The sequence below is a fragment of the Cynocephalus volans genome, chromosome 2 (genome assembly GCF_027409185.1).
Source record: "Cynocephalus volans isolate mCynVol1 chromosome 2, mCynVol1.pri, whole genome shotgun sequence".
NCBI classification, from domain to species: Eukaryota; Metazoa; Chordata; class Mammalia; order Dermoptera; family Cynocephalidae; genus Cynocephalus; species Cynocephalus volans.
Genome location: NC_084461.1, coordinates 24,644,531 through 24,671,437, shown reverse-complemented (window position 1 = coordinate 24,671,437; position 26,907 = coordinate 24,644,531).

The window sequence follows — 26,907 nt, the reverse complement described above, 5'->3', positions numbered from 1 at the left end:
AAAAATATGAAGTACCAAGAAGTCCTAGAACTTCGAGAAGCGGTTTGGATTCCCAAGAAAGTGGCAGTCATACACTGTAAAGGCCACCAAAAGGGAAATAGTCCCCAGGCCAAAGGAAACTTCAAGGCAGACCAGGCTGCCAAGCTAGCCACCACAGACCTGCCTCCCATGCCAGGAGACCATCAAAAAATAATAACCCCCCTACTCCCAACCTCTCTTCCCCACTTACATGCCCCAGGAGGAAATCTGGCTCAAAACAGAACAGGGAACACTTCTCCTGGAAGGATGATGGAAACTCACTGATGGACAAGTCATTATCCCTAATACCCTGGCCCCAATGGTAGTTAAACAGTTCTATGAAGATTCCCATCTTGGACAAGCAGCGTCCAAAACCACTTTGGGTCACTACTTGTATATTCTGTATCTTGACAGCTTGGTCTGGACCACTTGTCCACAATGTATTCTGTGTGCATGCAACAACCCCAAGTCACACTCAAATATCTCTCCAGGAATCAAGGTCATGGATATATCCCCTTTTGAAACCTTGAAGTGGACGTCACCAAAATGCACCAGTCTCAAGGCTATAAGTATGTACTGGTCTTGGTGTGCACTTAGTCCAGTTGGGTTGAAGCCTTTCCCACCCAAACTGAGAAGGCCCATGAAGTGGCCTGAATACTCCTACAAGAAATCATCCCATGTTTTGGATTCCCATTAGTCATAGGATCTGACAATGGGACAGAATTTGTAGCTGGAATTCAACTGCTATCCCCAACTTTAAAATTACCTGGAAGCTACACAGTGCTTATCAACCCAAAAGTTCAGGAATGATCAAATGCATGAACAGAACCATAAAAACTCACCTCAGAAAGTTATGGCAAGAAATTCACCTCCTCTAGAACAAAATCCTCCCCATAGTTTTGTTCCAGATCTGATCTACACCCACCAAGCACACAGGCTTCTCTCCTTTTGAAATGTTATATTGAAGGCCTCCCTCTCTTGTCAAGACCATTCAAGGTGATCTGATGGAGGTTGGACATATGACTTTACAACAACTCCTAGCCCTAGGAAAAAACTTGTGGGAATTCACCAGTGGGTAGGAGAATGACTCCTGGTTAGCCTTAATCCCCCTGTACAGCCCTACAGTCCAGGAACCTCTGTTTGAGTAAAAGAATGGAATGTACAACCATTCAAACCCTGTGGAGGGGAACTTTTACTGTCTTGTTGTCTACCTCTACCATAGTCAAGACAGCTGAAGTAACTCCGTGGATACTTCACGGCAGGCTCAAACCAGTCATGACTGCTTGGGACTGCATTCCTCATCCTACATCACCCTGCAAGTTAACTCTCCAGAAGAAGAGACCCGAAGTCACTTTGAAGATACCAGATGACAACAGCCCTGCTCTAGTCACTCCAGTGTCTGACTAGTCTACACACAGCAGAAGCCTGAGGATCTCCAGACAAGAAATGAAAAATTTTGCCCCTGCTGAAGCTGCCGGACTTTGCTTTCTGGGACTGGCGATACTCTTCTTTGTTTTACTTTGCAGTTGTGTGTATCACATCTTCTCTTACCCTTGTTAACAAACTCAGGGACCCCCCAAACAGGTTATACCTTTCCCCAACTAGATCCCACACAGAGACATGGACCCCAGACTACTACAGCTCCTGCTTTTGACCCTCAGAGTCTTTCTCAGAGACTCCACTGGTTGGGGTACATAACCATCACCTGGTCCACTGCTTGGCTTTCTGGCCCTTTTAGATAATGACAATTGGGTACCTTACTGTAAATGCCAAGGTCTTGTCCCCAGGGCCCCAAAAAGAAAAAGAAACAAAAGAGAACTAACAATGCTGCCTTCTGTCTGATGGAACTGAGGTCTGGGGTATCCAAAAGTCAAGTGGAGTTTTGTTTTGCTCCAAAAATCCACAACCTGACCAAATATGAGAACGCTTCCTTGTATCCACTACTCGGTCTTCTCCAGGGCTCCTCCCACTACAGGCCCATCCCTCGGTCTGTACAACAGACTCAGAATCTCCCTCCAGAACACTCCAATGGTCAGCCAAAACCTGTTCATACACCTTTCAGAAAGTATAGTCCAAACCCTAAGTGTGTCAAATTGTTGAATATGTGGGGGGCCCCTAATGAGTGAAAATTGGCCTTGGAAAAGATCTAGCCTAAAGGTTCCCAAAATCCTCCTATGGAATGAGACCATAGCCCCATGGGCGCCTGCCTCCCACAACAGCTGCATCTTATCCTCAGAGGTCATTGGTCAAAATTGCCCTAAGTAGACAGGGCCGAAAGCTCACTCAGTAGGTTGGTAAAACATTTTGCCAACAAATGTACTCCTTAAATGAAACCACCTATATCTGGTGGTCTAATGCCACCACTCATTACTGGATCCACTTTCCACCCAATAAAATGGCCCACAACCAGTCCTGCACCCCAAATTCCAGTTATCCTCAACTAAAAAATTGTACAGGATCTTGGTCCTTCCAGAGAATTCCAATAATCAACCAATACTGGAAAAATTTATATTCTACAGACTCCAAAGCTTGGAGAGCACTGGAAGGGCTCTTCTGGATCTGTGGGAAAAGGGCTTATACCCATTTCTCCCACAATGGAATGGATGCTGCACTCTAGGACTCATTCAACCAGGCTTCTTTCTGTTGCCCCAGAATTGAGACCCACATCTGGGAATCCCCCTACATGATGACCTGAGGTCCAAATGGTCCCTCAAATTGGGGGGAAAACAAACTTGGGGAATAGATGAATGGCCACTACAATGCATAATACAATATTATGGCCCAGCCACTGGGCTCAGTATGGTAGCTTGAGATACCAAACCCCCATCTATTTGTTTAACTGCATCATTAGACTCCAGGCAGTCTTAGAAATAATCACCAATGAAACTTCCATGGTTCTAGAACTCCTGACCGATCAACAATCCCAAATGAGAACAGCCATCCAACAAAATCAGTTGGCATTAGACTGCCTCCTAGCAGAGGAGAGAGGAATCTGGAAAATGTAACTCTTCAGACTGCTGTTTAAAAATAGATGACAACAAAAAGGCAGTCACTGACATAGCCACAAAAACAAGAAAACTAACTCATGTCCCAGTACAAACGTGGCCAGTCTGGAACCTAGGAAACCTCTTTGAAGGCTGGTTTAACTTGTTTGGAGGGCTCAAAACTCTTGTCATTATGGTTATTTTCTTAATGGGCACCTGTCTTATCCTGCCTTTCCTGTTGCCTCTGATAATACTCACAGTCACATCCTCCCTGGAGGCCATAGTAGAATGAAACCTACAGCCAAAATATTCTCACTATGGCAATAACAACCCTTGGCTCAACTAGAGCTCAGAGATGATGCTGTATGACCGGGCCATGTTTGGCCACAGTCAATGCATCAAAGGGGGGAATGAGGCACCTGGCTTGCTCGACTGCATCCTGCCCTGCTGTAGATACTGCTGTAATGGAAGTTTCCACCCTTGAGAGAAAAACATCACCGTATAAGGTCACCCTTTACCCCACTGTAAAAACTGGAAGTACTATGATATAAAAGAAACAGCCTTGCTGTGCTTGGTGCTCAGCCTTTGTGATATGAGTCCACTGAGATGCTGGCACCAATAAACTCTGCTTCCTGTTTCACACCTTAGTGTCTTGCCTCTCCTTGCAAGTTCAATGTAACACGCTGAAACAGTAAGGTGACTTCTTTTGCCATTCATGGCTTGGATTTGTTCCTTACAGGACATCTTAATCTGAGCCTATCAATTGGGTTACCCTATTAAGTCATTGTACAACTCAAGATTCCTAGTAGAATATATTCTTTTCCATTCACTATAAATGATATATTAAGGCCATTTTTATATTCCTCAAATCAAATAATCCATATGACTTTAGAAAATATAACACTATAATTTCTGATCTATTTGCTTCTTCTCTCCTATTCTACATATTTCTTTAAAGTAAATCATATGCCAGGTTTAGCAAGCATTCAAGTGCCTGGCTAGTCAGTGAGTTAGCTACTTTGAAGCAAGTAAGTTTTAGAGAAACCATCAAACAGATATTCAAGTCTGTTCTTTATTTTTATAGCTATGTGGTACTCATAACTAAGCTAGAGTTACAGTGCTTACCTTTCCCAATAGCTCATTACATAGTGATGGCCAGAAGGTATGGAGAGCCCCATATGATGCAGAGGAAATAGATGTGTGTTGTCTACATACACATCTCAGATAATACTTAATTTTTTTTCCCAAAATTCACACTATTAAAAGTGGATTCGGAACCCTGACATTTGCTAGAATAAATGCACTGTTCTTTAATCAAAGCCCTTTATTTTCAGTATATTTTCATTGCTTTTTGTCTATTTCCCTACAAGTTCTGCAAATGAAGGCTAATTATTCATTTTGTCCACTGCAGTGAGAAGCACAGAGTTTGAAACAAAGGCAACAGTTAATAAATACAAATGAAGGGAGATTGCTTTAAAATATCTCTCTGTGTTTCCCCTGAAGCACTAAACTCAACATTCATTACAAATTTAAGTTATCTATAGTGTTTAAAAGTTACACACTGTTTGATTTCAAGCCTTCTGGTAACAGCTACTTTTATTTTAACTTTATTTGAAAATCTAAAGCTTGTCAAAATTGCAAAGTCAAGTAGAGGTAAATGTCCTCGAACTCATGCTATTGTAATCAGTGATATGTAAGACTTGTAAATGGGGTTGTCAGGACCATGCTATCTCTAAACTAGCCATTAGTGTCCTCACTGTTTTCATTGTAATAAACTGTATTTTCTACGACATCACATTCAGAATCATCTATATATTCACAGGTATACACTAATCGAGGCATTGGGCAATGGAAGCAATAGGTCCAGTTAAAACAAAATCAGGGATTTACTTGGAAACAAGTCACTTCTATTAACTCAGGAAATTCTTATTCAGGTGAAAAACAGCACATTTTGGAGAAAGAGAATATATATGAAATGAAGAACATTTCCCAAAGTAATATGGCAAATAAAATATAGGGAACAAAGATCCACAAGAAAAAAAAAAAAAAAAAAAAGCTTTGTTTAAGTAAAATGATTGGCAAAAATAAAAATAAAAATAAAAATTGGAAAAGTGTGCCCGAAAACAACGGCTAGATATTGAAATTATTAAATAAGTTTTAAGCAAGATAATTTTAAATGATTTATATATGTTTCAATGGATTCAGCTTAATCTGACATAAATAAAAGATGAATTAAACTATGTTTTGAAAAAATGAGCAATGCTATGCTAATTAAAAAAATTCATATTTGCATTACCTATCTGATATCATGTAAACTGTGCATTGGGTACAGGGTTGGAGGTATTTGAAATAACAAGTAATCATATATGCACAGATAAGTCAAGCTAACATGTTTGAATGATATAGATAGATATATAGATTTATTCTGTCTTTCATAGGCAAGAAATAGCTGTATATTCTGGACACGAGAACCTTTCATCAATAGTACCTTGCAATAAATACATGTAGAATTTTATTCAAGAAAATTGTAAGATCAGAAAAAACTTTACTGAATTAAAAATTACTTATAATATCCTTAAAATAAATGAAATAACACTAAAGAAAAAGTAAATAAAATGATTTGTAAAGAATTTGTGCCACATAGAAAATTATATTCTTAAATCACAATGTTTGTTATAATAACTTTCATAAATATGTAAGGTATGTGTTAAAAATGTTTCTTTTTCAACAACAACAGCAACAACAAAAGCAACTACAAAAGACAAAGACAGTATAAGCATTTTGAATTTCTTATGGAAACATTCAATATTTTGTTGCTTTGCCCCCCACGGATTTATCACCCCTCTTCCCCTGGGTGACGGAGCTGCAAAGGATTACTCAAAGTCCATCTCTTCTGAGCAGTGAGAAGCTCTGAAGTGGTTAATCTCCTGGAACCCTTGAGAGTGAGGCATTCCTTCCATTTGGGAAATTAACCACAAATTGGGGTTCTCTTCCTGAATTTATTCTCCAGCCCAGGAAGTTACAGGAAGAGACATAGGTGGGCTTAAAGTTTTAACAAGTTTAACAATAGAAGCTCATAACATTCAGTAAAAGCAAGTCAGATGACATTCCATTAGGCAATTAAGTGATCCACCAACAAAAGCTTGATCTTAGCAAACATTTTCTTCTTATAGCAATTTCCCAGTATCTTTACATATCGATCAGTAACCTGTCTGTCTTTGAGCCAGCAACCTTTCTGTGTTACAACTCTTTATCTTACAACAGAGACTCAATAGCCTTGGGAAAATTTCCTGTTTTGTGTAAGGTCAATATTTGAAACTGCAAGGCTTTGGAAAAACAGGCCCTGTGAAGTACATTTGCTTTATGCATACTCTAAAATATTTTCTCTTTATTTTTTCTCTCCTAGAATATGATTCAACTGAAAGGAAAAATAAGCTTAACAAAAACTTGAAGCTATTTTCCTGAGGCTGTTTTGGTCCAAATTTTTATAATTTTACTTTTATTTGATAATTCAACTATAAATTTTGTTGATACAAGAAAAAATAGAGATTAACAGGATCTAAAATGAATTAAAGATGAGATATATTAATTTAAAATATTGACATTTTGTAATATAATCTTGAATTGAATTAAAATCTTATCCAAGATATGAAAAAAAAAGATGCAAAATAAGATAATTCTACTGTGATTTTGGTGACCTAATCTCGCTGTTAACTAGCTAATTAATTTATTATTGTAAATTCTAAATTTCACTTATCAAGAAGTAAAAAGTTCTGAAGTGTTAGTAATAAGCAATATGTCAACTGCTGGACCCCTCTTCCTTCATAGCCGTTTATTATGATAATGTTGGCTTTTGCCTAGTTTGAATAAAACATTTAAATCTCATGTCAGATATTAATTGAAAGAGTAGGCAAATGTACAAATATTATAATCTATTATACATTTTTAAAGGCTTCCACCACTTAATGTACATTTATTGCAGGTCCTTATATTAATTATCTCTTATAACCTTCAAAAATAGTTGGTATAGAGGCTATATCCTTTTATCACAAACAGGATACCAAAATGTTCTCACTTATAAGTGGGAGCTAAAATAAATAAATAAATAAACAAACAAACAAACAAACAAATAAATAAATAAATAAATGAGTGGACAAATAAATGAGTGGATAAATAAATAAATAAATGAGTGGATAAATAAATAAATAATGAGTAGATAAATAAATAAACAAACAAACAAACAAACAATAAGAAGAAGAAGAAATTGAGCTTTAAGAAGTAGAGGACAGACTGTGGTTACTAGAGGTGGGAAAGTGTAAGGGAAAGGGGAGACATTGAGAGTTCGATTAATGGACACAAAACAGCAAGACAGGAAAAATAATGACATTGTTATACAAGTTAGGCAGCTATAACTAATGATTTATTGCATGTTATCATATTGCTGTAAGAAAGATCAAATGTTCTCATCACAAAGAAATGATTGTTTTGTAATGATAAATATGATAATTAGTCTGACTTGATCATAAAACCTTTTATAGATGCATTGATATTCAACTCTGTACTCCACAATAGGTATAATCAATAAGGTTCAATAAAAAAGAAAAGAAAAGAAAAGAAAACTGAGGTTCAGAAGAGTAAAGGACTTTCCCCAGGTGGAGAGTGTGATATTTAGTTGTAGACCTGTTTTTGTCAAAACTCTAGTCTGAGTTAATTCTGAGATGAATGTGGAATAGGAAGCAACAGAAATCTGTCTTTCAACTCTGACGACAATTGCACTGGCAGAATGTGTCTGACGTTGCTATTTGGGGACTGGAGTATATTGAAGGCTTGCAATTTTGGAGGAGAAGGCTTGGATGATAAATTGTGGTTAATTTTGGTCAATTTGAGCTCTTAGCATAGCAACCGCCACCCATGCTTCCCCCTCAGCCCCATGGCAGGCAGCTGTTTACCTGTTTCTGTAGCAGCTTTCACATATCTTATAGAAGCTGGGAGACACTAAGGAACCTGTTCTACAAATATTTGGGATCTATGTTTTGATTATTAATTGCACCTTCTGATTACAGAGGTGCTGACAAAGAAAGAGGCAGAGACCATTACTTTTACATATCCTCTGATTATTGCAAGCCCCTCTCCCTCCAGCTGAAGTGATTTTTAGAGTATTTAAAGGGACATCTTCCTTCAGTTTTCTCTTTTTTCCCCCTTTTTGGGAGCCAGACATTGAAGTCTAGGACTTTCAAAAGCAACTACATACATGGGGGAAATAAGAACCTCAGAATGCCTGTCTAGAGGAAGTTACAGTCTCAGAAGATACCTGAAAAGATCTCAAGTTAACACTTCTGCCTGATTCTTGGCAAAGGGAAAGCATACAGTAATTAAACAAACAAGCAAAACAGCAAACGCTGGGGAATGAAAAATAATTGATTTCTAGTATTACCATATTATTACATTCAAATGTCCAATTTTTGACAAAAACAAATCACAAAGTATACAAAAGAACAGGAAAGTACGTCCCCTTCAATGGGGGGGGGGGACAACAATGGAAACTGTCCCTGAGAAAGACCTTACAGCAGGTGTACTGGACAAAAACCTCAAAACACTGTCTTAAAAATGCTCAAAAAATGAAAGGAAAATGTAGAGAAAATCAAGAAAGAATATATGAACAAAATGGAAGTGTCAACATAGATATTCTAAAAACCAAAACAAAACAAAAAAATTCTGGAGCTAAATAGTACAATAACAGAAACAAAAAAAGTTGCTAGAGGGATTCAAAGACAGACTTGATTAGGGAGAATAAAGAATCAACAAACATAAAGATCAGGTGAAGGAAATTATTGGACTGAGGAACAGATTGAAAAAAGATTAAAGGAAAGTGAAGAGAGCATAAGGGACCTGTGGGACAACAGCAAGTAGAACAACTACACATTGTAGAGTCCAAGAAGGAGAAGATAGGGAGAAAGTGGTGAAGAGAATATTTGAAGAAATAGTGGCTGAAAAGTCACCAAATTGGATGGAAGACCCAAATAGGATGATCTCAAAGAGAGCACACCAAGATACATTATGATCAAATTGTTGATAGCCAAAAATAAATAATTTTAAAGGCACCAAAAAAGAAGCAACACATCACATACAAAGGATCAGCAGATTGCCATCACAAATTTAGATTTAGATTTAGAATTATATTATCAGCAGATTTCTTATCAGAAATTTTGGAGAGCAGAATGCAGTGAGTAGACATATTCAAAGTGCTAAAGAAAAAAAACATACTGTTATCCAAAAATTCTCTATCTGGCAGAAAAGTCCTTCAAAAGTGAGGGAAAAAAAATAAGAAATTCCCAGATAAGCAAAAGCTGAGGGAGTTTGCTACCACTATAAATGCCTTGAAGAAATGTTAATGGGAGCCCTACCTGTTGAAATAAAAGGACACTAGACAGTACCTTGAAGAGTTATGAAGAAATGAATATTTTGGTAATGGTAAGTGGATTTGACTCTTCACTCAAAAGACAGAAGAACGTATTAAAACTCATGGTTCTTCTATACAAGGGTACTTCAAAAGTTCTTGGAAAAATAGAATTGAAAGATACCAAAAATCTTATAAATCATATGATGTACCCTCATATGCTATCTACAAGAGACTAACTTTAGATCTAAAATAGAGTAAGAATGATTAAAAATGAAAGATGGAAAAAAAATCCCATCAAAATAGTAAACAAAAGAGAACAGGGATTGCAATAATAACATTAGAAAAAATACACATTAACTCTACACAAAAAACTATCTAGGAATCATTTATACAAGCAGGTGAAAGATCTCTACAATGAGAACGATAAGTTACTCTTGAAAGGAATTAAAGAGGGCACAGAAAACTGGAAAGACATTCCATGCTCTTGGATTGGAAAAATTAAAAATTGTGAAAATATTCATACTACCCAAAGCAATCTATAGATTTAATGCAATCCCCATCAAAATACCACTGACATAGATCATGGAAATAGAAAACAAACAAACAAACAAACAACAACAAAAAAAAAACAATCCTAACATTCATGTAGAACAACAAAAGACCTCAAATATCCAAAGCAATCTTGAGGGGGAAAAAAAAAAATAAAGCCAGATGCACAACACTACCTGACTTCAAATTATACAACAAAGCTATAGTAACCTAAAGAGCATGGTACTGGCATAAAAAAAGACACATGGATCAATGGAACGGAATACAGAACCCATAAATCAACCCACAGACCTACAGCAAACTTATCTTTGACGAAGGTAACAAGAATATGCACTGAAGAAAAGACTGCCTCTAAATAAATAAATAAATAAATAAATAAATAAATAAATGAATGAATGAATGAATGAGTGGACAAATAAATGAGTGGATAAATAAATAAATAAATGAGTGGATAAATAAATAAATAATGGTGTTGGGAAAACCAGTCATCCATATTTAGAAGAATGCAACTAGACCCATACCTTTCATCATATACCAAAAATCAACACAAAATGTATTAAAGATTTAAATATAAGACCTGAAAATAAAACACTTCTAAAAGAAAACATAGGGGAAACACTTCAGGAGCAAAGACTGGGCAAAATCTTTATGAGTATGACTCCCAAAGCGTAGATAACAAAAGGAAAAATAAACAAAGGGGATTATATCAAACTAAAAATGTTCTTCATATCAACATATCAAAAGAAACAATTAACTGAGTGAAAAGAAAACCTACAGAGTTGGAACACATATTTGCAAAGTATGCATCTGACAAAGGATTATTATTCAGAATATATGAGGAACTCAAACAACTTAACAGTAAAAAAACAAATAATCTAATTTAAAAATGGGCAAAGGAACTGAATAGGTATTTCTCAAAGGAAGATTTACAAATGGCCAATAGATACATGAAAAATTGCTCAACATCACTCAGCATCAGGGAAATGCAAATCAAAACCACATTAAGATATGATCTTACCCCAGTTAAACTGGCTTTTATCAGAAAGAGAGAGAGTAACAAATGCTGGCAAGGCTGCAGGGAAAGGGGAACTTTTCTACACTCTTGGTGGGATTGTAAATTGGTGCAGTCATTATGGAAAATAGCATGGAGGTTCCTCAAACAACTACAGATAGAAGTGCCATATGATCTGGCAATTCCACTGCTGGGTATTTACCCAAGGGAATGGAAATCATCATATCAAAGGGATGCCTGCACTCCCATGTTCATTGCAGCTCTATGTGCAATAGCCAAAATATGGAACCAAGCTATATATCCATCGGTGAATGACTGGATTAGAAAAATGTGCTGTATTTACATAATGTTATACTACTCAGTCATAAAAAATAATGAAATTCTACCATTCACAGCAACATGGATGATCTTAGAGAAAATCATGTTAACTGAAATAAGCCTGCCACAGAAAGAGATATACCACATGCCTTTACTCATAAGTGGGAGCTAAATTATAAACAAATAAAAAAGGAAGGAAGGAAGGAAGGAAGGAAGGAAGGAAGGAAGGAAGGAAGGAAGGAAGGAAGGAAGGAAGGAAGGAAGGAAGGAAAAGAACAATCACAATCTCACATCGAAATTTCAAAAGGAGAGAACAGAACTGAGGTTACCAGAGGTGGCAAAAGGGGATAAGGAAGGGTTTATAAAGGGATAGAGAAAATGATTACATTGTATATTGCTTAATATACTAATTATCCTGATTTGTGCATCACATATTGCACACAGATATATTGATATTCAACTCTGTAACCCACATATACATAAAATAAACTATTTTACAATAAAACAAAATAGACTTTAAGTAAAAAAAGTTTACGAGACAAAGTACATTATATATTAATAAAATGTTTTATTCACGAAGAAGGTACAACAGTGATAAACACGTGTGCATCTAATAACAGACCACTAAAATATATGAAGCAAAAACTGACAGAATGAAAGTGATGCCAGAGGTAGGGCCATGGGGTGGGGCCAATATTCAGCCTCAACCCACCCAGTCCTCTTCCCAGTTCTCAACTCCACTTCAGAAAAGAATTCAAGGGCAGACTCACAGTAGAAAGTGAGAACAAGTTAATGTGATAAATAAGGGATACAGGTTCACAGAGAGAGTGCAGCACAGCTCCAGAGACTGAGCAGGGCCCTCGCCAAGTTTAACATGAAAGTAAGTTCAGTACAGACATCAAAGTCTAACACAAAACAATAAAAACATACTTAAAGTTCAGTACAAAGTGAAAGCTGGTTCAAGAGAATGAGCAGCTGCTCACTGAAAGTAAGTTAGACACAAAGTAAAATATACACACCTCAGCTAGAGAAGTGAGTGTTGTCTCCAGGAAAGTGAGCAACACTCACTTTGGATGGGATTTGGCTTTTATAGTTTGTCTAATGAATATTCAATTAAGGGGGTAGTTCCCAGTTATATGCACCAGAATGTTCTGTGCTCTCTATTGAGTGTGCCCAAGCACTGGATTGCATAAGAAAGCGCCCTGTGGTCTCATTACCCCCAACCAACTGTTGGTGCTAAAAATAGGTCTAACTGGTGACAGTAATTTTCCCCCAGGGGAGAGCTCAGAAGAGGGGACCTAAGACTTCAGGGAGTAGCTGGAAACCTAGAGTCATGTCCTGAAATCCAAGCCCAGGGAAACTGAGCACCTCCTGTATTAAAAGGGAGAAATTTAAAGTTTTACAATAATAGCGGACAACTTCAGTTCCTCACTCTCAATAATGGATAGAACAAGTGGACAGAAGATAAATAAAGAGATGGAGAACTTGAACATCACAATAAATTAACTAGATCTAATGAACATACAAAAAGCCCTTTACCAAACAACAACAGAGTACACATTCTTCTTAAGTGAACATGAGACATTATCCAGAATAGATTATATGTTAGGACAGAAATTAAGTCTCAGTGCATCTAAAAAAGATATATATCATACAAATTTTATTCTCTGACCACACGAGATAATGTTCGAAATCAACAACAGAGAGAAAGTTAGAAATTTCACAAATTTGTGGAAATTAAACAACACAATCTTAAGCAACCAATGGACTAACGAAGATATTACAAGGGAAATTAAGAAATACTTAGAGACAAATGAAAATGAAAACTAACATATCAAAAATTATAGGACACAGAGAGTGCAATGCTAATGGGGGGCATTTATTGCTAAATGCTTACATTAAAAACCAAGAAGGACCTGAAGTCAAGAACCTAAGTTTGCAACTTAAGGAACTAGAAAAAGTAGAATAAACTGAACCCAAAGCTACTAAAAAGAGTGAAATAATAATGATTAGAACCAAGATAAACAAAATAGAGAATAGAAAATAGAAAAAACAAAATCAAAAGTTGGTTCTTTGAAAAAAATCAATTGAACTGACAAATATTTAGCTAGGTGGGCTAATAGAAAAACAGAAAAGACTCGAATTGGTAAAATTCAAAATGAAAGTGGACATTACTGCCAATTCTACAGAAATAAAAAGAACTATGTGTGAGAAAGGGGTTAAAGTATAATGCCTTCTTTTGAGATGAAAGAAGGAAGCAGGTAAATCCATGAGATATAAGAAGATATTTATTGCGTGGCTCACTTACATGCAGGAATGTTTCATGCGGCAGAGAATCAGACGTGTACAGTGGATGAGAGCTCTAGGTTTATGCATTTAGGCGATGTTTATATAGCAAAAGTTGTGTTACTAAAAGTAACTTCAAGGAAACAGGTTAAGAAAAATAAGTTGATAATGACATTCACCGGGTATCTTGTGATCCATGAGGCAGGGAGCCTTGTGACATTAGTGTTCAGACCACTGATGCCACCTGCTGTAATAAATCTTTCACTCACTGAAACCTATGTTCCTTTTACATTTGCCCTAAATTTGAAATATAGGAGGTCAGTGACACAAAGGAATGAGGTTAAGTAGGAGTCAACATGGTGAGCGGGGCACAAAATGACCTTAGTTTTGTTCACCCTTTAAAAGATTATAAGAAATTAATATGAGCAACTAATTGTAGGCCAATAGATTGGATAATCTAGGTGAAATTGTCAAGTTCTTAGAAACACAAAACCTACCAAGACGAAATAAGGAGTTTGAATCAGCAAACAAAATTTTCTGACATAAAAAAGGCCTGGACTTGATGGCTCCACTGATAAATTCCACCAAATATTTAAAGAACTAATGTAAATTCTTCTCACAATTTTTTTCCAAAAATTTGGAAAGGAAGGACCACTCCCTAACTCATTTTATCTAGCCAGTGTTACTCTGACACCAAAGACAGACAAAGATACTACATAAAAACTATAGACCAATATCCCTTATGAACATTGGCTCAAAAATTCTCAACAAAATACTAGTAAACTGAATTTGGAAGCACAATAAAAGGATTATATGCCACAGCCAGAAGGACTTAATTCCTGGAATGCAAGGACTTTATTCCTGGTTCACATACAAAAATTGATTAATGTAATAGCCACATTAACAAAACGAAGGGGAAAAATAACTACGTGATCATCTCAATTGATGCAGAAAAATCATTTGAAAAACTTCAACACCCTCAACCTTAATATAATGAGAACCATATTTGAAAAACCCACAGCAAACATCATGCTAAATGCTGAAAGGCTGGTATATTTTACTCTAAGATCAGGAATAAAGAAAGGATACCCTCTTTTGAATTTTTTTTTCAACAAAGTGGAGGTTTTAGCCAGGACAACTAGGTAAGAAAAGAAAAAGCCTTCAAATTGGAAATGTAGTAGAAAACTTAGCGCTGTTTGCAGATAATATGATCTCATATGAAGAAAACCCTAAAGAGTTCACACGCACACGCACACGCAAACGCACACGCACACATGAATAAAAATTGTTGGAACCAAAAAACAAATACAGCAAAATAGAATGATAGAAACTCAACAAACAAAATCAATTACATTTCTGTATACTAACAATCAACAATTTGAAAAGGAAATCAAGAAAATGATTCCATTTACAATATCACTTAAAAAAATAAAACACTCATGAATTAACCAATATGGTAGAAGACTTGTACAATAAAAATTAAAAAAAAACAAAATTCTGAAGGAAATTTTTAAAAAGACATAATTAAATGGAAATATGTCTCATGTTTATTAACTGGAAGACTTAGAATTGTTATGACGTCACTGCAGCCCAAATCAATCTACAGTAATCCTTGCATATATGATCAAATATTTTTTAACAAATGTGACAAGATCACTCAATGGGGAAAAGATAGTCTTTTCAACAAATGGTATTAAGAAAACTGGATAGTCACATCCAAAAGAATTCAGTTGGATACTTGCCTAGCATTCTATACAACTGTTAACACAATGAATTCATGATCTAAATGTAGGACCTAAAACTATAAACACTTAGAATAAAATATAGGGCAAAATCTTCATGACATTTTATTTGGCAATGGTTTATTGAATATGACACCTAAAGCACAAACAACAAAAGTAAAAAGAGATAAATTGTACTTCATATTTTTTAAAGTGCATCAAAAAACTGTTAACACAGAGAAGTAATCCAGAGAATAAAAAGAAAAATTGCAAATCTTATTTCCAATAAGGAATTAATATTCAGGAAATATAAGAGAAGTCATAAAATTCATCAACAGAACATCACCAGATTAAAAAATGAGAAAAAAGAAAAAACTTGAATAGACATTTATCCAAAGAAGATATACAAATGGCTAATAAATACATGAAAAAAATGCTTAATGGCTGAAATAATTTGCAGGCATCTTATTTATCATGTAGGAGTGCTTTAGACATCCCAAAAATGTCAATTAAAATATCTCAAGGAATTCTTTATAACAATTTAGTTTCACTTTTATTGTTATTTTAACTCAAAGAACAAGTCTAAAATATTTAAGGAGTACATCTGAAACAAATCTAAGCAGCATAATATTTTGTAAAATACCTGCAGGTGACTTTCAAAGCTACTCAATATATTCTAGCATCAAACTTATCCCAAAGGTCTGTTTTAATATTTCCTCTCCAGAGAGGATTCATTTTTGTTTCATGGCTCTAAAGATCTGTATCAGCTACTTAAATAGGCAGAATTGTTGGTCTCCTTTGTGTTGTGATTTTGCAGAAATAGCCTCATGAATAAATATTTTGAAACCATCAGTCTAGGTAATCTAACATTCAGTAAGTTTGTTTCAAGATATGTTTACTGAGAAAATTTTCATTTTGCATGGAAAAAGAATCCGTATCTCAAAAACTGTTCCTTTGGGATGACAAATGTTCAATTTCAACTTGACTTCAAAGAGAATCTCAGAAGCCTTAACATTAATTCTTTCATTTAGGTTTGCAGTGAAATTTAGCTACTTAATGTAATCTATTTAATAAATAATACATTTTAAAATTACCAGTTTTATTTGGTTTCTTAAAGAGTGTGAATTACATGAAAACAAGGGCAATGGGGGCTTTCATATTCACATTTATCACCAGCACTTAACATAGTGCCTTGCCTTAAGTAGAAATGCAATACATATTTTGAATTAAGTATTAATACGTAAGTATGCTAATGGTAAAAATTGTAGACTAGTATTTTGTTTAATTTAGTGATCCCGGGTGGTGGAGGTAAGGGCTGAATAATCTCATTATACTACCTGGGGAATTCCAGTTCTCAGAAATCCCAATTGTGATCTTAGCTTCATTTCCTCTGCAAATGTTTCAGTCATTTTCCTTGTGACCCAAATAGCAAAGGAAACCCCAAAATGAGAGCATGTGTTTTCTAAAAGCCAGTGTACTCTTGCTTATGTGTGCTACCTGTGTACCAATCTAAATTATCAAAACCATGGAGATTGACACCATGACTGTGTTATTCACTAATGTATGCATAAGTCTATAGATGTTCTTTTCATGATACAATGAAGGATTTAGTAACTATGTTTTAATACATAGATAAATGAATGACTAAATAAAAGAAATGCTAAATGAATGAAATCCATAATAAAGTCTAACAAACCTGGAATTTTTACTGTTAGGTTGCATAAATAGATATTCAGTCATTAGAAATTAACTCTGGGAATCAGTCTATATTCAGAGGAATACTTTCTCTGAAATGATAAAGAGTATCCAGCTTCCTGATGAGAGGCTCAACTTGAGTTTAGCAGGCACAGGGCACCTGGATCTACCTTTAATATAAGTAGCCAGGTCTCAGTGGTAGAGTGGTAAGGAGCATAGAATGCTCTATGGATCAAGTCAGCACAATCGAGTTAGAATTCAGTAGGGATCAATCCAGACACAGAAGATGCAAATAACTAAAGACTGGAAAACTAGAAAATAAAACTGAGTAGATCTAGTGAAAGAGCCCAAACCACTGGATAGGAAAAACCCTGTGAAAAGGGTCACCTGGTGCACAGGGCATGAGATGCAATCACTCAAACTCTGCAACATTTTGACATGTTTGCAGACCTCTAACAAATGTTACGTATGCAGTATTGTATAATATATTAGGGACAATATTCATTATCCCTACAAGTTACATATAAATAGCGGGTAGATTTTTTTCTCTCAATCTCTTACCTTTTAAAATTATTTATTTATTTATTTATTTTAATCTCTAAACTCAGTATTCAATCTCTAACAAGCTCTCTGATCTTATCCTCTGGCACAATGCCAGTGTTACTTTGCAAGGATATTTCAAAATCCATCTTTTCGTAGGGAAACAATCTGAAGAAAAGATCCAAGTTGGAAATGTATGAACTCATTGAATGAAAATATGGATGTCATTCCTCTTTCTGTGTAGAAAACATTAACCGTGGCTTTATAATATGGTTATGTATCTAATGGTTATTATCATTTGTGTGAAGTACGTGCAATACGATTAATACAATGCAAATATACTGTATGTGTAGTAAGTAGCACCTACTATGTACCTGGACCATTTATTTGCTTTCAGTGTAGACAGATTTTCATTTTTCAAGCCCAAATTAAGTTATATAATTAGTTTACTTATTCATATTTAGCTTTTTATTTTGCTTACCTAAATGATAGATAAAACACTAATTCTGAATATAAAATTTTTTTAAAAAGAATGAATCTAATGCATGCTGCTTTGTAAATATTTTGGAAATCACGAAATAAATGTGTTTAATCAGTGTTAGAGCTATTTTAAAATTTTAGTTGACTGACAGATAATGCATTAGAATTCTTTAAAAACATAACTATTGATTGTGACCAAAGCAAGGAAGACACAGAGAGAAAAAAAATCCAGGCCAATATTCATATCCTTAATTTTCATCATTTATCAAGTAAAATTGTAATTATGATTTTAGATTACTTAACCATATTTTATTTTCATTCAGAATGTTATAATTTAAAAGAATCAAAGTATTATAAATATTAGATAATTGCGAATTTGTTGCTATTTATTTTTACTAGAAACTGCCATGTGGTGTGCTTATGATATCAGTACCAAGGAAAGTAAACTTTACCCTCAGAATTATTTTCTGTATAGAGGTTTTCAGTACATTGACAGCATCATTTTCAATTCCTTTTTGCATTTGGTTTGCTACGTAATGTTATAGTCCTTTAATGAACATAATTCAAATAATCTTGTAAGCATAGGCTGTACAGAAACCTTTATATTTGGATGATTCTTTATAAGAAGATAAAATAATATAAGATGAATACAAATGTGATCAGAGGTGCATAATGGCAGCTCAATCATAATCACCCACGGTGAGAAGAAATTTCATGGAGTGAACATCTAAGGCATTGCTTATCTTCCTTTTAAAATGAAAATCTACTAGCCAGAATGAGAATGGCTTGCTCACAGGCATAGCTTAATTCACTGAATAATGACTATGCTTTTATTGGCAGAAATTTGAGTCAGATGAGAGACTGAAAGAGTACTCAGTGGGAAGTAACTGTACTTCCCCGAAGCTGATGAACTTAGGAACTGAGGTAAGTTGAGGAAAAAATGGAAATCAGGCATCCTACTGTATCAGCAGCAAGCATTCACACTGATAATGTAATAGACATTGATGCCTACCCACAGAGATGAATGGTTGAAAAAGAAAAGAGACATTTTTCAGTTCTTCTTGATTCCATATTATTTTTCTCATGACTGGAGCTTGAAAGCTTGTAAAATGATTCAAGAATACCATTATCTCTGGAATGCATCTAATTGGATAAATGGTGACAGGTCATGATTTCCACTGATGGAGAGGTAGTTACAGTTACTCCATATTTTTGTTTAAGGGAGCTTCATGATGCTCAGTGAATTTTGTTATTTTTGAAAAACTAGGATAATAATGCTTTTATCCTTATTTCTTTAGACACGTATTGACACTTCGAGCAGTGTATCAGAACCCTATCATATTCCATTATCAGTGAAAAACTGCAAGATAACACTAGAATAGCACCTACCATAAAATGAGAAAGAAAATAAAGCCTTTATGTTTGCTATAGTACTTATCTAGTCCTAAACTATTCTTCAGAAAACAAAAATATTAACTTTAATAAGTAATCTACTTTTAGTTAAGTGTGCATGATATTCCATTTCAACATATTTATTTGTTTTCTTTATGATAATCTGTCAATATCTGTCATATAAGATGGCTTGCAAAACATTTGGAGACAAAAAGTAGAAAGCTGAACAAACCAAAAAATCAACAACTATTATATCTATCAGCAAAGTGAGGTCACAGGACAAACCACAAGCCCCCAATTTGTAGAGACAGACAGTTGGATACAGAGAATCACAACTCACCAGAGCAGAAATCCATGATAGAAACCTCCACAGGAACCACTGTAAGGATGAGAAAACCTAAATTGTAATTGATGAATTGCTGAAGGCTCCGTATGGCCAAGCCTAAGAGATTAAAGCAAAACAAAACAAAACAAAACAAAAATTTCAAGGGGAAATCATAAGGGAAACCGCACAGTTTTGTGAGTTTTACCTCCAGGATCTGTCTCATGTCTCACAGTGAATATAGAAGAAAAAAACTCATGTATCCAGAAGGGGGAGGAGATAATAAACAATTTTGAAATATGCCAGAGCAATTTGCACATCTTAACAAGGCTTGCCCTCAGGAGAAACTATTTTATAAGAGCCTAACCTATGAGGTTATCAGAGCTTGTCCTACTTGGGGGATGGTAATTATCCAACTCCAACTGGCTTTAATCTTCCACATGGAGAAAGGAAAACACACAACTTAAGTCCTCTTCAGTAATCCTGTCCCATCCAACAGGAGGAAAAATATGAAACACTTGTGAATTTCACAGTTCAGGGGCACAGGCTCACTGAAAGACCAAGACCTAATTGTAGGACTAAAGAATATTTCCCTGCCTCTGAAAACTTAAAAAACATTATTGAGGGCTTATTTAATGCAGTTTTTCTTGCCCAGTAAGTCAACAAAAAATTACAAAGCACACTAAAAAACAAAAACAAAACAAAACAAACAACACAACAAAAACACAGTTTGAAGAAACTGTAAGAAGCATGAGCACCAAAGTAATACATGACATATATTCTGAAATTATCAGAGCAGGCTTTTTAAAAGCTATAATTAATAAGCAAACAACCTTAATGGAAAAAGTAGACGATATGCAAGAGCAAGTAAATAATGTAAGCAGAGAGATGAAAATTCTCAGAAAGAACAAAAAAATGCTAGAGATCAAAACCACTAACAGAAATGAACAATACCTCTGATGCGCTCATTAGTAGCCTGGACAAAGCTGAGAAAGAAATTCTGAAACTGTGGAGGAAATGTCAATAGAAACTTTCAAAATTGAAAAGCAAGGGGACAAAGACAGAAAAAAATAAATGAATGAACAAACAGACAACAGCAAAAAAATAAAAAACAGAACAGACTATCCAGGAACTGTGGGGCAATGATAAAAATGTGTATATAATGGAAATACCAGAAGGAGTGTGTCAACATCACATGCCATTAGGGAATTGCAAAATTAAAACTGCAATAAGATATCACTATATACCTATAAGAATGGCCAGAATCCATAAAACTTACAATGCCAAATGCTGGCAAGAGTGCGGACAAACAGGAACTCGTTAATTGCTGGTGGAAATGCAAACTGGTACACAATACTATAAAATATAGTTTGGCAGTTTCTTACAGAATTAAGCATAACCTTACCCTAAAATACAGCTTTTGTGCACCTTGGTACACAACCCAAAGGCGTTGAAAACTATGTCCAACAAAAAACAAACAGAAACAACAACAACAACAACAACAACAACAAAAACATGCACATGGATGTTTGTAACAGCTTTATTCATAATTGCCTGAACTTGAAAGAAATCCTTAAGTAGGTGAGCAGATAAATAAACTATGGTACATCCAGACAATGGAATATTACTCAGTTCTAAAAAGAAATGAACTATTAAGCCTTGAAAAGACATGGAGAAACCTTAAATACATATTACTAAGAAAAAGAAGCAAATCTAATAAGGCTACGTACCATATAATTTCAACTATATGACATTCTGAAAAAGGAAAGACTATAGAGATAGTGAAAAGGTTAGTGTTTACCAAGGAGTTAGCTAGGAGGGATGGACAGACAGAACACACAGAATTTTTAGGATAGTGAAACTGTTCTGGATACACGTCATTGTATATTTGTCGAAACTCACAGAATGTACAATACCAAGAGTGAGCCCTAATGTACACTATGGACTTTGACTGATAATGTTGTGTTAATGTAGGTTCTTTGATGGTAACAAATGTACCACTGTGGTGTAGGATGTAGATCATGGGGAAGCTTGTGTGTGGGACAGGGGACAGGGGCTATATGGGAACTCTGCTTTCAGCTTCATTTTGCTGTGAAACTAAAACTGCTCTAAAAGTAGTTCATTAGTTAAAAAGAAAACTTTGGACAGGTGCTTTAATCACATTTTAATGAAAATATTTAACAAAAATATATTTGTGGTTAAATTTTTAATGTCAAAACACAAGGGTTATTCAATACAAATCCAGTCAAAAAAACTGATGAGATGGAAGAAAATGGACAACATCCATAGTAAAATGAGGAGAATAATCTATATTTTTATGGCCTTACTTCTTTTAATTTTGTGTCACTTTCTGATTGATTTTCAAGAATTTTTGCCATTTGGATTTCCTATTTTTAAAATAATTATTTGAAGAAAAGGAAGATGAATAATTTTCCATTTTTCTTCAAATTCAAATTTAACAATTATTTTCATTTCTCCATATTACAATTGCAAAATTGATATATGATAACACCTGACTTTTCATATATTCTAAAATGATTTCTGAATCAAAATTTAGTAATTTATAATTTAGAAACTTTGTTTAACTCTTTACCAATTAGTGAAAAAAAAATTTACATGTAATTAATATTCATGTATAATCAGAATTCTTTGACACAAGCTATGCTTTTGTGTGTGCACACTCATACATTCTGATAAATGTAGCAACATGACAAATTTGCAATTAATAATTTTGAATTACATTTTAATCATACTTTAGCAAAAAAAATATACTTTGTTATTTTATTTTATTTCGTTGTGAACTTATAAGTTGTTTCAAGCAGGACTGATACTTCATTCCATGAGGAAATTATACAGAGGTTAATTATCCTTTGAGTCACTCAGTCTCACAGTAAACAATGAAAGGAATGCTGGGTTGTTTTGTACAAAGTATTTCTAGCTAGTGTGCAAGTGGATCAAAAGCCAGAATATCCCAAGCAACCAGGAGGAATTAGAAGGACAGAATGATCCCTCAGAAAGGGATAATATGAGTTTCCTATCATACCTGCTGGTACCCCCACTCCATATACATGGTATCTCTTGTACATTCACAGGAAATATGGGGGGGTAAAAATCCTGTACCTTCATTTGGGAGCATTTTTCCTTATTTCCTGCTTTATGTAGATCAATGCATACAAATGTGTTTCTATACCTTCTTTCATATAGAAAACCTTCTATGTTTTAATTTTACTTAATGCGATTTTCCCATGTATAGTATAACAGACCCACTTTGAAGGTGACATTTATGTATGTATTATGATTTGGAATTATGATTAACACAATTAAAACAAAAAATAATCAGCATTAATAGTTTTAAAGTATCTTTGTGAAAATAACATAAGAAATACACAGATTATTTTTTTTAATTCTGTTCTAGATTTCTCCAAAATCTGTCATTGCTTCTTAAATATGCATGTAAATTGATGAGTAAGTTAGCATGTAACAAAAGAAGGTTTCAATTTGTTCCAAACAACTAATCAAATATTTGTTTTTCTCCTTTTTCTATTAACAAAATAGATAAAATTTATAGGTATTTGTAAAATTTCTATAAATTCTTTGTGTTATACAACAAAACCTAAACTTTTCTAGCTTTTAGTTTTATGAATACAAAAAAAAATGTGTATCACCTTCATCTTAAGTATAAGGTGGTCTTTTCCACTCCTAAAATGATTAAATCTAGTGCTAGCATAGAAATTACCAGGGTCAATATAGCAGGTGATTTCAACAAAACTTGTAAATATTTACTCAATTACCCAAGCTTTTCAAAGAGCTAGATTAAAAATTTATTAATACTGGTAATACTTACATGTAATTGTAAATCAACTAGTGAACAAAATAAGTAAATATTATAGACATAGAGTTGTTCTCATAGATGGCATGCTTTTAGATGTGAGGTTACGTGATAATAGAATACAAAGTCATAATCTAGTATACATTTTAAAATATATTAATTGCCAGCACAGGAGTACTTCATATGCATATTTGAAGATTATTAAATGTAAAGGAAGATTATTGCAAAGTCTGTCCTTTGGGTTTTATTAAAATCAAAACAATTTATAAGAAGCTTACATTTTTATGACGGTTTTTAAACACATTCTTAGAAATTCTGTCTTAAAAGTTCTATTCTTTGTAAGAATTCATTCGTCCAAGTACATCCTTACAAATTAGGCTCACATCTTAGCTTTGACATTTTATTTCATAGAACCATCTCTTTGTAGAGGCTCAACATATAGCCTTATTATTTCTTAATTTGTTATAGTAGAGTAGATTATAATTATATTTAAAACACCTATGTCTACAAAAACGAAACTTCAATTTATTGTAATCGTTTTACTAATCTTTTTCTTAATCCAATTTATTGTGCTCTTGACATCTTGAATCTTGGTTGGTTTGAATACACAGAACACACCTTGCAAAATAAAGGATATTTTTACACTAATAATTTAAGAATCACAAAGAGAGATCAAACATCATTATATATACTATACTTTCTGAAGAAAGAACATGGCTAACACACATTTAATTCAATTAGAATACTATATCCATAGCACTCCGATTAAAATCTTTTTATACTTTAAGGTACCATAAATAGTCAGTTTTCAAGTAATTTTCTATCACCCTGCAGATTGTTCAGGCTTTTATTTCCATAAAACTGCAGTTTACAGGTTTGACAAGTGAACAATCCTACATTTGACTACTCAGCAGACGTCAGTAGTTAGAATTTGAAGCCATAAATTGTGCTGTTTGCAGCCTAACTGGGTACTTTTGAATTTCATTATGTAATTAAGTAATTATAAAATATTGTCTTAAGATACTCCAGAAGAAAACTTCATTGCATTAAACTAATCCTAACTTCTTACATAGCATAGTACTCAATATAACCAAAGTTCTCTCCTAATGTTGCTTAATTTAACTATGAAATTAACTTCTTTTCCAAGGATGGGAAACCTTTTCAATATAACCTACATCTAAAAACCAAATTAGATTTCATATTTTACAAGTGTGGATTATGTATTAGTCAGAGTGGAATAAGCCACGCTACAGTGACAAGTAATGATAAGATCAGCATAGCAAGACCTGTTCTTAAAGAAACCTGGGGTCCACACTAACAGCAAATCTACCATTGTGTCATGACAGCATCTGGAACATGTGAGTTACCTCAGTTAGTGTGAAAAAGAAAGACAAAGTGAAAACTGAATGTGAATTTTTAAATGTGTCTCTCTGCAAGTAACATACAACATCACCACTCAGTGTTCACTGGCCAGGATAAATAACATGAACTTGCCTTTCAACAAGGAGGATAAGAAAACATGGTCAGTAAATATAATATTTGGTGAGCATTGTCATTGCAATAATTTGTATATCACAAGGGGAAAAAGGGAAACTAAATCAGAATTCACAATTTATTATAATGTAAGTATTTCCATGCAAGAAGATGAAATTATTTGAAATATAATGCATTACTACAAATATGAATAATCATACTTTACATTTACATGTGTGTATCCCAATGAAGCTAATAGTTAATGCTTAGCTAAACTGAACTCCATACCTGTGCCCTTTCATACATTATTCCAGACGATTTTCTCAAGAATCCTGTAGCAGAGGGTTAAATAATAATTTACCTGTGTTTTTGATTAAGGAAGCTCTCCTAAAATCAGTTTTTCTCAAAATTTTCCTTCTTACCTCCCACAATGCTACTTTTCTGTACTTATAAATGGGACTATAAAAAATTATCTACTTTTAATTTACAATTTATAAATTTTAATTTTAATTTTGTAAATTTGCAAATGAATTCAACAATTTAATCTAATATTAAATTGCATTTGCCCTGGTAAAGATGAGAAATAAAACCAATATCAGATCTTAAAATTGTAAAATGCATGTCTGCATTTGATTAATCAGTTGTCCCTTAGTGGACAGGTATTAGGCATGTCAGACACAGAAATAAGGAGAGATTAACAGGGTTGAGAAACATGTTGACTTGGAAAATCTCTAAAACAGGCTTTAAAACTGTGTTTTTAGTCTATCCCCGCCTGAAAGAGAAATGCAAAGCTATAAAAATACTATGCCCTCTGAATCTTGAAAATAAAATGTAAAGAAAAAATATGATGCAGGGAAAAAAAAGTGTCACATTTTGACACCAGGAGCATAAAGTGTTAAAGTGTTTTTTTTTATTATTATTATTTGGAATTTATTACATTGTTGCCTATTGAAATTCCTAAACTATGCATTCCACTAGTCCCAATAGTACTTGCACAGTTGTAGAAAAAGAACAAAGGCATTCATCACTGCATTGCTTCTTATAGAAAAACATAGCAAACAAGCTTAGAGGAATAATAAAATAAATCATGGAACATCTATTCTGTGAAATACCACATAACTGCTTAAAAGTTGTACGTGAAGTAAGCTTATATGGAAATATTTCTGGCAAGGAAAGCTCTCTAAGGCATAGTGTTAAGTGGTAGCAGTGCACAGTAAAATTATGTTTACAGCTAATACTTATTGTTTTTGTTCCCTATGTTGAATATTTTTCTAAACATCTTAAATGCATTACACTTGTATTCTCACAATAACAATGTAATGTAGATAAATTTATACACCTCTTTTTCCAGATGAGGAAACTGAGTCATCAAGAAATGTATGGGTCTTCCTCAAGATTGCACAGTTGATGAGTGCTGAAACATGGAAGCAAACCAAGGTGGCCTGTTCCTGAGCTTGTGTTATTCATACTGTGCTACAAAGAAAGATATATATATTCAGAGAGAACACAATCATATTTATATGAAGAAAAATTGCCTGTAGCTATATAATTGCACAAATGTTTTAAAAAGAATGTGAGGGTAAACGTCAAATTTTTACCCATCAGATCAGAATATGAGCTTCATAAAAGCTGCTACTGCATCAGTTTTGCATGTTTTCTTTCTGGCAACACTGCCTTGTTTACATTAAGTATTTAATAAATATTTGTTACTGACTTACTGAGTGACTGAATATTCACAGTGCTCACAATTGTATAAAGGAATGTGTTTGGTAGAAATGCAATGGCATAGTTCACTTCTTTTATGTTTTGATATTATTTGAATTCTTGAAAATGAGACTATGCTGATGCATGATATATAAATTTATACTATCATAACAAATTTTTAAAA